This window comes from Leptonychotes weddellii, chromosome 3 (assembly GCF_054177405.1).
Source record: "Leptonychotes weddellii isolate Sample4059 chromosome 3, ASM5417740v2, whole genome shotgun sequence".
Lineage (NCBI taxonomy): Eukaryota > Metazoa > Chordata > Mammalia > Carnivora > Phocidae > Leptonychotes > Leptonychotes weddellii.
The window spans coordinates 56,563,570-56,577,355 of NC_138371.1; the positions used below are offsets into that span (position 1 = coordinate 56,563,570).

Sequence of the window (13,786 nt, forward strand, 5' to 3'; positions counted from 1 at the left end):
AGGGATCCGAAAGGGTACGTGCACCCCGATGTTTATAGCAGCAATGTCCACAATAGCCAAACTGTGGAAAGAGCCAAGATGTCCATAGACAGATGAATGGATAAAGAAGATGTGGTATATATATGCAATGGAATATTATGCGGCCATCAAAAGGAATGAGATCTTGCCATTTGCAACAACGTGGATGGAACTGGAGGGTATTATGCTGAGCGAAATAAGTCAAACAGAGAAAGACATGTATCATATGACCTGATATGAGGAATTCTTAATCTCAGGAAACAAACTGAGGGTTGCTGGAGTGGTGGGGGGTGGAAGGGATGGGGTGGCTGGGTGATAGACACTGGGGAGGTTATGTGCTCTGGTGAATTGTGCAAGACTGTTGAATCTCAGATCTGTACCTCTGAAACAAATAATGCAATATATGTTAAGGAAAAAAAAAAAAGAAGATAGCAGGAGGGGAAGAATGAAGGGGGGGAAATCAGAGGGGTAGACGAACCATGAGATGGACTCTGAGAAACAAACTAGGGTTCTAGAGGGGAGGGGGTGGGAGGATGGGTTGGCCTGGTGATGGGTACTGAGGAGGGCACATTCCGCATGGGCACTGGGTGTTATGCACAAACAATGAATCATGGAACACTATATCTAAAACTAATGATGTAATGTATGGGGATTAACATAACAATAAAAAAATAAAAATAAAAATAAAAATAGGATATTTCTTATAAAAGTCCCCAATTCCCATTATTCTCAAAAAACAGGAAGATCTGACAATACTGGGCCCACATTCTTACATGTCAACAATGATCTGGAGCTGAGTGATAACTGTCCTCTTCAGCCAAGCATACGTTCTAGAGAATTGTCACAGTCTCCCACTCCCAATTATATCAAACCAAAGACTGTTTTCACAAGGAGTCAGTATATAACATTATTGTTAAGAATGAATTTAGGCTATGAAGCCAAATTGTCTAGATTTAAATTCTGACTCTTCAGATCTTAGGCAGGTTAGTAATATACTCTTCCTTTTATTTTGTCATCTATTTAATGGAGATAATAATCTAACCTACCTTAAAGGGATTAAGTGAAATAAAGTTTATACTTAAATGCTTAAAACAGTAAATAGCAATGACAATCAGTAAATATCTGTTGTTATTAATATTAGTATTTGTTACCTGGTTGATTATCTATAGGCATTTGATTTATAGCCCCTAGACTGGCCAATGGAAGCCACTGAAGAACTTTAAGCATGAGAATGCTAATATCAGATTTGCATTTTAAAATAGTCACTGTTGGTACAGGGTTAAGATGGTGGAGGAGTAGGGCAACCCTAAGCTTACCTCTTCCCTCAAAAACAGCTAGATAAATATCAATCTATCCAAATATCATTCAGAACACCCAAAAATATTGATCTGAGGACTGAGAAAACAAAGCTGCATGGCTACAAGCAGAAAAAGTGACCACCTCATGGAAGGTAGGATCTGCAGAGAGTTGATTTGGGGGAGAAAAGAGCCAGGGGAGCTGTGGAGGGGAGGAGCCCCGATCGTAGAGAGAGGAGCGAAAGAGAAAGAAAAAGAGAGAGAGAGTGAAGAAAGAGTAAAAACACACACAGGGGACTGCACCAGAAAACTCTTCCCCAAAACCACTGATTGAGAAAAGAAGAAAGTTTAAATACTGAGTTTTTTATAAATAGCAGAGTGCAGAGTCTGAAGTTTCAGAGGTCAGCACCATCGCCAAGGTCACGCCTCGTGGCCTTAGTGGTACTCCTGTGGGGAAGGAGGGTGGAAACCAGGGAGTGGGCAGCGTGGTCTGAGGGTCCCCTGGGTCCCACAGGGAGAAACAGTTCTCCTGCTTGGTGTGTATTTGGTAGAGGTGATATGGCCTCTCCGGGGGCAAAAGACCCTGCAGGTGCCATTGAGCTACCCTCTTCACCAGCACAGGAACAAAGAAGCTGGCTGAGGGCAGCAAACCTTGGCAGTGGCTTTGTGCTATGATTTATCATAAACTCCAAACCACTGTGCAGTCGTGTGACTGTTTTTTGGGACTAGCCGGCACCAGCCACAGAGCAGCAAGATCCTCCCCCAGAAGATCAGTGCAGGTCCAGCTTCAGGGGGTCTCTGAAGTTTGGAGTTTTGAAATTTAGCCATGCCTGAGATAAAATACAGGAGTGCTGTACTACCTGGCAGGCATTCAGCTTGGACACAGACAGGGTGAAGGCAGGGATCTGATGGAAGCGGGGGACACAGGAAGGGTAATTGTTTGCTTGTCTGTGAGGGTTTCCTGAGGAGTGATGGGCATGAGCTCTCAGTCCTGAGACGACAGAGTGGGTTGAATCCATCCCCCGCCCCCACCAACTCTGTCCCCCAACAACACTGACCAACTTCAGTGAGCAAAACAGCACCACCAAATGGAAGCCAGAGCTGCTTACACCAAGCCCCACCTCCCTGCACCCTACAGGTGCATCTCCACTAGGGCAAGTCCACCTAAGAATCAGAGCAGCAGGCTACTCCCCCAGAAGACCAGCACAAACCCCTTGCCCACAGCAAGTCTACCAATCATAGAGAGCTTTAAAGCTTCAGCTCTAGGAGAAGCACGATCTAGCTTCCTTTGGGGTTTTCTTGGGTTTTTGGTTTTCTTTTTTGTTTTTGATACAGAAAAAGCAATTTTTTTATTTGTTAAATCAAGCTTCTCTTAACAAGCAGACCAAAACACACCTAGGATCTAGCTTTCCTTTATTTTTTTAAATTTTTTTTTTTATTTGGACCTCCAAAATGACAAGATGGAGGAATTCACCCCAAAAGAAAGAAAAGGAAGAAGTAACAGAAGAAGTAATAGCCAGGGATTTAATCAAAACAGATTATAAGTAAGATGTCTAAACTAGAATTTGAAACAACAATTATAAGGATACCAGCTGGACTTGAAAAAAAAACCATAGAAGACACTTGAGAATCCCTTACTACAGAGATAAAAGAACTAAAAACTAGTCAGGCTGAAATTTTTAAAAAAATGCTATAACTGAGATGTAAATCCGAATGGATACCATGACAACAAGGATGGATGAAGCAGAGGAATAAATCAGTGATGTAGAAGATAAAATTATGGAAAATAATGAAACTAAGAAGAGGGAAAGAAAGGTATTGGATCACGAATGTAGACATAGGAAACTCAGCGACTCCTTAAAGTGTAATAACATTCATATCATAGAAGTCCCAAAAGATGAAGAGAGACAAAAAGGGGCAGAAGGTTTGTTTGAGCAAATTATTGTTGAAAACTTCCCCAAATCTGGGGAAAGAAACAGACATCAAAATCCATTAGAGAGAACTCCCATTAAATTCAACAAAAGCTGGCCATCACCAAGACATATCATAGTCAAATTCACAAAATAAACATACAAGGAAAGAATCCTGAAAGCAGCAAGGGGAGAAAAGTCCTTAACTTACAAGGGAAGACAGATCAGGTTCACAGCAGATCTGTCCACAGAAACTTGGCAGGCCAGAAGAATGTGGCAGGATATATTCAACATGCTAACTGGGAAAAATACGTAACCAAGAATACTTTATCCAGCAAGGCTATCATTCAAAATAGGAGAGATAGTTTCCCAGACAAACAAAAAGTAAAGGCATTTGTGACCACTAAATCAGCCCTGCAAGATATATTAAAGGGGACTCTTTGAGTGGGGGGAAAATAAGACCAAAAGCAACAAAGAGTAGAAAGGAATAGAGAACATCTCCAAAAACACCACCTTTACAGGTAACACAGTGTTTCTAAATTCATATCTATCAATAATCACTCTGAATGTAAATGGACTAAATGCTCCAAACAAAAGACACAGGGTATCAGAATGGATAAAAAAACAAGACCCATCTAAAATATTCATGGCTGCTTCTTAGGAGAAAGGGACTGAAACAAGACAAGATTAGTGGCAAGACAACCTATTAGCAGATAGCAAAAGTACCACAAATGAGAAATTAGATGACCTGAACTAAGGAAGAATAATGATGATGGAGAGAATGAGTTAAATTAGAGAAATTTAAATGATAAAAAAGACAGGATTTGGTAACCCTCTGAAGGTAGAGAATGATGGTAGTCTCTCACTGTAAAGTAATGGTCTTCAGTGTTCACCTTCAGGTGATTTGATAGTGGGGTTTTGGTTTTGGGTTTTTTAAAAGCACACTGAGAGAGAGTAGATGTCCAATTACCCTTTCCTTTTAAAATGTTGATAATTGGATTTGAAAGGCTTTGTTTTCTGTTGCAACCTTAGAAGATAGCAACCGATGGACCCAATGTACATCTTATATGAGTGATTTCTTGTTTTCTTCCAAGTCCCTAAAAAAAATGATTTCACATGGTAAGCATTTAGTAAATATTGGATGAATGAGTGAATGTGGGAACTTAAGCATAAGCTGTGACTTTAAACTGCCATTTGAAATACTTGAAAAATGATGATAAAGCAGAAAAAAATGACTGAAACCCGAAATTAATACTTTGCTGCATTGAAAAGCTAAGATTGTGCTTATAGTAGCTGTTATTTTCCTTAAATATATTACTTCTTTTTAAGCAAGAAAAGAAATGGTTTAAAATGAGAGGGCATTATATATGAGTGGTATTTCTGGGCATTACTTTACTTGAAATGCCTGTGCAAACAGACTGTACACTTTATAGTGCTACCGCATGACAAGAAAAAGGGGTGGGGGAACATGGTGCTGTGAAGGCTGCTCAATAATGGAAAACTGATCACATAAGATACAAGAGTTCAGTATGGAAGAAACGTTAGCCTGGAGCTCTTTAAAAAGTGAATTTTTTCTTAGGATCAAAAATGAAAATTATATTCCTTACTTCCTATTCTAAACGTCTGTGAACTGAAGTTTCTTTTTTTTTAGGGGGAAGGGGCAGAGGAAGAGGGAGAGAGAGAATCTTAAGCAGGCTCCATGCCCAGCATGGAGCCAGACACAGGGCTCTATCTCTCGACCCTGAGATCATGAGCTGAGATGAAATCAAGAGTCAGACACCCAGCTGACTGAGCCACCCAGGCACCCATGTGAAATGAAGTTTCTGAACTCCTGGACAGGTGCCATATCTACCTCATTATACTATTTGAGAACATGAAGTCATCAGTTTTGTTATTTACATTCAATTTATCATTTTTTAAAAATCTTAAAAGAGTTCATAACTCATTAAATTAAAACATTTTAAATAGAAAGTGTGTAAATCTTTGCTTATATTTCTGACTTAATTTCATCAAGATAAAATCCTTAAAAAAAGGAATAAATAGTTCAAAGGGTATTGACATAACTGAGACAACCCCTTGACTCTTTAATGATACCAATAAAATCTGAATAAACCAGATTTTCTTCAGTGGGTAATACATAAGCATGCAATGAGCAATTTTCAAAAATAAGACAATTAAGTATTTAGTAAGGTACCCTCTCTCTATGCAATGGCATTTGTGTTGGGTTTTATAAAAGTAATCCAAGGAACCTATAGTCTTCTAGGGAGGTATTTACTGGTTGGCCTATGGGTACCATGCTTAATGCAGGTGATAAAACAAGAAGACAAACAGGATTCAGATGCCTGCAGAAATTCCTTTCCCATAAACTGTTTTAGAGTTAAGGTAATACAAAATGCTCCAAGTTTTCTTTTAGGACAAGGTGCATGTAAAACAATAAAACCTTAAGGGGAAAATCATACAAGTAAAAATGATATAATCTAAAGATGGTATCATTTTATTGTTTTCCTAAAATTACCATGAAAAATTTCTATAAAGAAATATACTATTCCACTGCCTCCATAAAGATCTTTGCACATATCCATATAAACATCAGATCTTTTCAGTCTTCTCTTTTATGATCTGAGTTTCTAACTACACACACTCTCTCTTCAAAAAGTCTAGTATACAGCAAAAATCAATTTGTGGTGTGTTTTGTGTAATAAGCTCAACTCCATCTTCTCTTTGATGAGTGAAGAACCCAAATAGTTTAATAAGACTCTTTGCATTAATCAACATAGAACTGAGAAAAGAGTCCAAGTCCTTCAAACAACTAATAAGGTAGTTAAAGCTATTCCCTTGGGTATACTTCAGGGCAACTGTGGTTTGGGTCTAATAAACTGCCAACATTCTCAAAGAACATTATAGAGAAATGATCACACTATAAGATTCAAAGATTCAAACCAAAGCAATAGCTTTCTTGAATTTCAAAAAAGAAAATAAGCAATTTACCAGAAAATAAGACAACTGGATATTTAATATCCATTCTACAACCATTTACTGAGCATATTATGTAGCAGGTAGGCACTAGGGATACATGTAAAATGATGCAAGTCCTGGAGGAACTGACAGTTTAGAAAAGGAGAAATTAAAAGAAAATCTACCATTATGACAATGAGTTAAGTGTCAAAACAGAACTATAGATGAGTTATTATGGGAAAGGGAAAAGAGCTCATTTAAGTGAAAGGCTTCTAGGAGAGGGTAACAAGGTAAACGTACCACCAGGAATTATTAAGTAAATAATGGAGAAATGGCAAACATTTAAACATGCTCAAAACTCTCCTATCTTAACAAAACAAACAAAAATAACCCCTTTGAATATATCCACATACAGCTTGTGCTCTCTCCCCACATTCGTTCTTGACAGTTCTCTCTGCTGTTTCATTGCCCTCTCATTTCTCATCCCACTATAATCTGCTTCTGATTCTCCAACTACACAAAAGCAACTTCCTTATTATTCCTTATACTGTATATAACCAGGAGTCCTCAGGAGAATTTATAGCTAACTCAGTTTTAAGGGTCAAGATCCTTCTGAAAACCTGGTTATGGGCTACGGAACTTCTCAGAAAAAAAACTGCACATATAGATACAAAAATTTCCTATATCATTTTAGGAGATTCATGGATTCCTACTAATGAACTCTTAAATCACAAATTAAAAGGCCTTGGTCTGAAAAAGCTATCCAAGACTACGGGGGTCATATCATCAGAACACAAGCCAACATGAACCAAACACAAGTGGTTAAACAGTTAGTATTCTATACTGGGAATAAAAGACATCAACTTTGTTAAAATCCATGCATTCATAATACTAAAAAACAAAAAAACAATCATCTCTGAAGGATGCTAAAAAAAAAAAAAAACACTCAATAGGGATACCTCGCTGGCTCAGTCGGTACAGCATGTGACTCTTGATTTCAGGGTTGTGAGGTCCATGTTGAGTGTACAGATTAGTTAAAAATAAAATCTTTTAAAAAACACAAAAAACAAACAAAACAATCTAGGCAATCATTCATAGCCTCTAATGTCATGAAAAGAGAGACATCTGGAATTTGTCTTGTGATGAAAAGTATGTTACATCATCCATGAAGTGTTTTTGCAAAAAAAAAAAAAAAGGAAATAAGAACTGAATCTAGGTGTTTAGATCTATCTGCCAGTTTGCAGGGAACACGTGGGAACAGAACATATTATTAAAGGATACCGTGGGGATGCAATTAGTAAAGTACAGACAAAAGATCCAGATTTTTCAACAAATAAAATGTAAGGGGAGAAGGGAAACCCATAGATTTAAAAGAGAAATAACCACCAAATCGAATGTGTAGACCTTGTCTGGATCCCAAGGCAAACAAACCAACTATAAGAAACCATTTATAACAACTATAGAAATCTGAATACTGACTTGGTATCTAATGATAGTAAAGCAGAACTGTCCATTTAAAAATGGGTTCATGGTACTCTGGTTATGTTTATTGAACAAATCTTTATCTTTTAGAGATACATACTAAAGACTATATAGATGAAATGACATGATGTCCAGGAGTTGCTTTGAAATAACCCAGGGTAGGAGGGAGGATGGAATAGGAGAGAATATAAATAAAACAAGATTGGCCATGAGTTGATAATTGGTGGGTACATGGAGGTTCATTAAACTCTGCTCTTTATTGTTATATATGGCTGAAATATTCTAAAATAAACAGTTTATTCTTATTTATAAAGCATTGGCTTGTAACAAAGCAAGACTGAAATATTTCCATTCTTAAAGTGAATGGGAAATAACAAGCAACCTTCTATCTCTGGATGCTGGATGTAGAAGATAGTCTATAATCACTAGTACCAGATGTTCCACTGAATCCTGGAATCTCTATCCTATAAGGCATGACTGAACAGAATCGTGATACTCCTCAATGACGTGGAAAAGAACAACAACATGATCCAAATCTGAGTAATTGACCCTTCCTAAAAAAGATGATGATTTTATGTTTTAAATCCCAGAGGTTCAAAAGAAGGAAGAACTTTAGCCAAAGGTATGTAAGTTTTGTGTGGAACTTCCAGGAGGACTTCTTAAAAGAGAGGGTGAAGTTCCTCTCCCAACTCTCCATCCTGCTGCCTTATTAAACAAGACTATGATGGCTGCAACTCCTGCAACTTCCTTGAAACACGAAGGTGAGAGCCACATCATAGGGCTACAGTGCTGTGAAGTAGAAGGACCTGACCTGCCTACCTTCAGACTTCCCTCTACATGAAAAATAAAAATGTCTATATTACTTAAGCTACTTTGTTATTTGGGGTTTCTTTTCTGTTATACACAGCCAAACCTGATCCTAAGTTATAAAAGAACTAAACATGCATACCTGAAAATAGGGACATATCATAACCAGGAGTCCTCAGGAGAATACTTACTTTTAAGCTTATTTTTTGGAGGCCAGTGGTATGATAGGTATAATAAATTAATAATAAATATTAATGAATAATATAATAAATATTCATTTAGCCATTATAAATTAACTAGATCAATTTTCTTGACTCATATTTTAGTAAACAATTTGAGAATATGTTTCTACTGAATTTAATCTACTACGTTCAATTAATTCAATGTATTACATCTTCTTTTGGCATTAACTTCACCTTCTATTGAGGGCTAGCTCCAATAGTTGTCATCTCATGATAAGGGAGATGCACCTGTTACAGCTCTCAGACACTAATACAGTAGGTCCCTTACAATCAACTGAACTATTTTTCTCTTCAGATAAATATTAATTATAGAAATAAGTCTTTCTATAATCGAGTTTCCTTCATTTTAGCTTTTCAGATTTATGTAATTATGCATACATGTAAAATATTTAAATACAATATCTTAAAAAAAAAGTAAACTATCTATCTTGAAGACTTTATAAAACAAAGTAAAATTGTTTATATTTCAAAACGTAATACTACTAGTATAATTAGAAGAGCACAGTCAGGGCAAACCAACATAACTCCAAAGCAACTATTTCCCTAAAATAAGGAAAACTAACCAAAGTAACACATAAAACCTAAACAGCTTATAACTAATTTTGCAAAGAGATGAAATTCAGTAAGGCTAATTAAAAGGTATATGTTTTAAAGACTGCAAAATAAATAATGAAATTCAAATACATAGCCAAACCCCAAAAAAGATACATTCAAAAATATATGAAATTTGGCAGTTCCTCAAGAAGTTAAACATAGAATGACCATGACCCAGCAAACCCACTTTTAGCTATGTACAAAAGAACTAAAGACAGGTATTCAAACAAAAACAGGTATTCAAACAGTAGCACTATTCTTAAGAGCCAAATGGTAGAAACAATCAAAATGTCTATCAAATGATGACTGGATAAACAAAATGTGGCATAGCCCTGTAATGAAATATTACTCAGCCATGAAGAGAAATGAAGTACAACACATACTACATCATGGATGAACCGTGAACACATTAAGTGAAAGCAGCTAGACACAAAAGGCCACATATTGTATAATTCTATTAATATGAAATATCTAGTACAGGCAAATCCATAGAGTAAGAAAGCAGATTAGTGGTTTCTAGAGGCTGGGGAAAGAAGAAATGGAAGTGATTGCTTAATGGATACAAAGTTTCTCTCTGGGCTGATGAAAATGTTCTGGAGCTAGATAATGGTGATGGTTGCACAACATATGAATGTACTGAACTGTACATTTAAAAATTGTTAAAAAGGTGAATTTTATGTTTTTTTTTTAAAAAAAGGTTTAATTATTTATTTTCGAGAGAAAGTGCACACACGAGCTGGGTGAGGGGCAGAGGGAGAAGGAGAGAGAATCTCAAGCAGACTCGACACTAACCATGGAGCCCGATGTGGGACTCAATCCCAGGACCCTGAGATCATAACCTGAGTCGAAATCAAGAGTCGGCAACTTAATCAACTGAGCCACCCAGGTGTCCCGTGTAAAGTTTTATGCGTTTTATATTTAAAAACAATCCAAAATTACCAGCCAGATTTAACGGATATACTCAGAACATTTCATCCTAAAACAACAGAATAATATTCAAATGCATATGGGGCATTCTCCAGAACTGATCACATATTAGGCCACAAAACAAGCCTCAACAAATTCAAAAAGATCAAAGTCACAGCATGCATCTTTTCTGACTACAATGCTATGAAACTATAAGTCAACCACAAGAAAATAACCTCGAAAGACCACAAATACATGGAGGTTAACATGCTACTAAACAATGAATGCATCAACCAGGAAATACAAGAAGAAATTAAAAAGTACATGGAAACAAATGAAAATGAAAACACAATGGTTCAAAATCTTTGGGACGCAGCAAAAGTATTTCTAAGAGGGAAGTTTATAGCAATACAGGCCTACCTCAAGAAGAAAAAATCTTAAAAAAACAACCTAACCTTACACCTAAAGAAGCTAGAAAAAGAACAACAAACAAAACCTAAAACCAGCAAAAGGAAGGAAACAATAAAGATTAGAGCAGAAATAAATAATAGAGAAACCAAAACAAAAAAAAAATACCAATAGAACAAATCAATGAAAACAGGAACTGGTTCACTGAGAAAAAAAAAATCAACAAAACTGATTAACCTCTAGGCAGACTTATCAAGAAAAAAAGAGAAAGGACTCAACTAAACAGAATCACCAATGAACCAATATCACAGAAATATAATTATAAGAGAATATTATGAAAAGCTATATGCCAACAAAATTAGACAACCTAGAAGAAATGGATAAATTCCTAGAAACTTATATAAACTACAAAAACTGAAACAGGAAGAAACAGAAAATTTAGACAGACTGATTACCAGCAAAGAAACCGAATCAGTAATCAAAAAACTCACAACAAACAAAAGTCCAGGACCAGATGGCTTCACAGGTGAATTCTACCAAACATTTAAAGAAAAACTAATACCAATTCTTCTCAAATTATTTCAAAAAATGGAAAAAGAAAGAATACTTCCAAATTCATTCTATGAGGCCAGCATTACCCGATACCAAAACCAGATAAAACCACACACACACACACACACACACACAAAGAACTACAGGCCAATATCTCTAATGACTATAGATGCAAAAATCCTCAACAAAACATCAGCAAACCAAATCCAACAATGCATTAAAAAAATCATTCACCACCATCAAGTGGGATATACTCCTGGTTTGCAAGAGTGGTCCAATATTAGCAAATCAATCATTTTGATACACCACATTAATAAAAGAAAGGATAAGAACCATATGATCATTTTAATAGGTACAGAAAAGCATCTGTCAAAGTACAACATCCATTCATGATAAAAACCCTCAACAAGGTAGGTTTAGAGGTAATATAACATAATAAAGGCCATCTATGAAAAACCCACGCTAACATCATCCTCAATGGGGAAAAACTGAGAGCCTTTCCCCTAAGGTCAGGAACAAGACAAGGATGTCCACTCTCACCACTTTTATTCAACATAGTACTGGAAGTCCTAGCCACAGCAATCAGACAACAAAAAGAAGTAAAAGGCATCCAATTCGGTAAGAAAGAAGTAAAACTTCCACTATTTGCAGATGACATGATATGATATATAGAAAACTTGAAAGATTCCACCAAAAAAACTGCTAGAACTGATAAATGAATTCAATAAACTCCCAGGATACAAAATCAACATTCAGAAATCTGTGGCATTTCTCTTTTTTTTTCTTCTTTGTGGCATCTCTATACACCAATAATGAAGCAGCAGAAAGAGAAATTAAGAAAATAATCCCATTTACAACTGCACCAAAAATAATAAGATACCTAGGAAAAAATCAAACCAAAGAGGTGAAAGACCTGTACTCTGAAAACTAAAACACTGATGCAAGAAAGTGAAGATGACACAATGAAATGGAAAGATACTCCATGCTTATGGATTGGAAGAACAAATATTGTTAAAATATCCATACCCATTGCTTTGAGTACAAAGCAATCTACATATTTAACACAATCCCTATCAAAATATCAACAGCATTTTTCACAGAACTAGAATAAACAATCCTAAAATTTGTATAGAACTACAAAAGACCCCAAATAGCCAAAGCAATCCTGAAAAGGAAAAGTAAAGCTGGAGGCATCACAATTCTGGACTTCAAGTTGCATTACAAAGCTGTAGCAATTAAAACAGTACAATACTGGCACAAAAACAGACACATAAATCAATGGAACAAATTAGAAAACCCAGAAATAAATCCACAACTATATGGTCAATTAACCTTTGACAAAGCAGGAAAGAATATCCAACGGGAAAAAGACAGTCTCTTCAACAAATGGCGTTGGGAAAACTGGACAGCAACATGCAAATGAATGAAACTGGACCACTTTCTTACACCATACACAAAAATAAATTCAAAATGGATTGATGACCTAAATGTGAGACCTGAATCCATAAAAATCCTAGAAAAGAACACAGGCAGTAACTTCTTTGACATCAGCCATAGTAACTTCTTTCTACATATGTCTCCCGAGGCAACGGAAAGAAAAGCAAAATATACTATTGGGACTACATCAAAATAAAAAGCTCCTGCACAGTGAAGGAAATAATCAACAAAACTAAAAGACAACCTACAGAATGGGAGAAGATATTTGCAAATGACATATCTGATAAAGGGTCAGTATCCAAAATCTATACAGAATTTATACAACTACATCAGAAACTAATGATATGGTGACTAACATAATTAAAAAAATTTTTTTAAAAAGAATTTATACAACTCAACACCCAAAAAACAAATAATCCAATTAAAAATGGGCAGAAGACATGAATAGACATTTTCCCAAAGAAGACATCCAGATGGCCAAAAGACACATGAAAAGATGCTCAATATCACTCATCATCAGGGAAACACAAATCAAAACTACAATGAGATATCACCTCACACCTGCCAGAATGGCTAATATCAAAAACACAAGGAACAAGTTTTGGCAAGAATGTGGAGAAAAAGGAAACCTCTTGCACTGTTGGTGGGAATGCAAACTGGTGCAGCCACTCTGGAAAACAGTATGGAGGTTCCTCAAAAAGTTAAAAATAGAACTACCCTATGATACAGCAACCGCACTACTGGATATTTACCTGAAGAATACAAAATTCTAATTCAAAGGGATACATGCACCCCTATATTTACAGTATTATTTACAATAGCCAAGATATGGAATCAACCCAGGTGTCCATCAATTGATGAATGGATAAAGAAGATGTGTGGGGGGGGTGTATAAATACATATACATATATATTGGAATATTTGCTCAGCCATGAAAAGAATGAAATCTTGCCATTCGCAATGACATGGGTAGAGCTAGAGAGTATTACACTCAGTGAAATAAGTCAGTCAGAAAAAGACAAATACCATATGATTTCACTCATATGTCAAATTCAAGAAACAAAACAAATAAGCAAAGGAAAAAAAAAGAGAGAAAGAGGCAAACCAAGAAACAGACTCTTGACTATACTGAACACATTAATGGTTACCAGAGGGAAGGCGGGTGGGGGGAAGGATGAAA

General features: G+C 36.2%; 1 protein-coding gene across 7 annotated transcripts in view; it reads right to left on the reverse strand.

Moving 5' to 3' along the window:
* The window catches only part of UBR3 (ubiquitin protein ligase E3 component n-recognin 3), a 230,448-nt gene that overhangs the window by 29,710 nt on the left and 186,952 nt on the right, over nt 1-13,786 (reverse strand). The window lies entirely within an intron of this gene.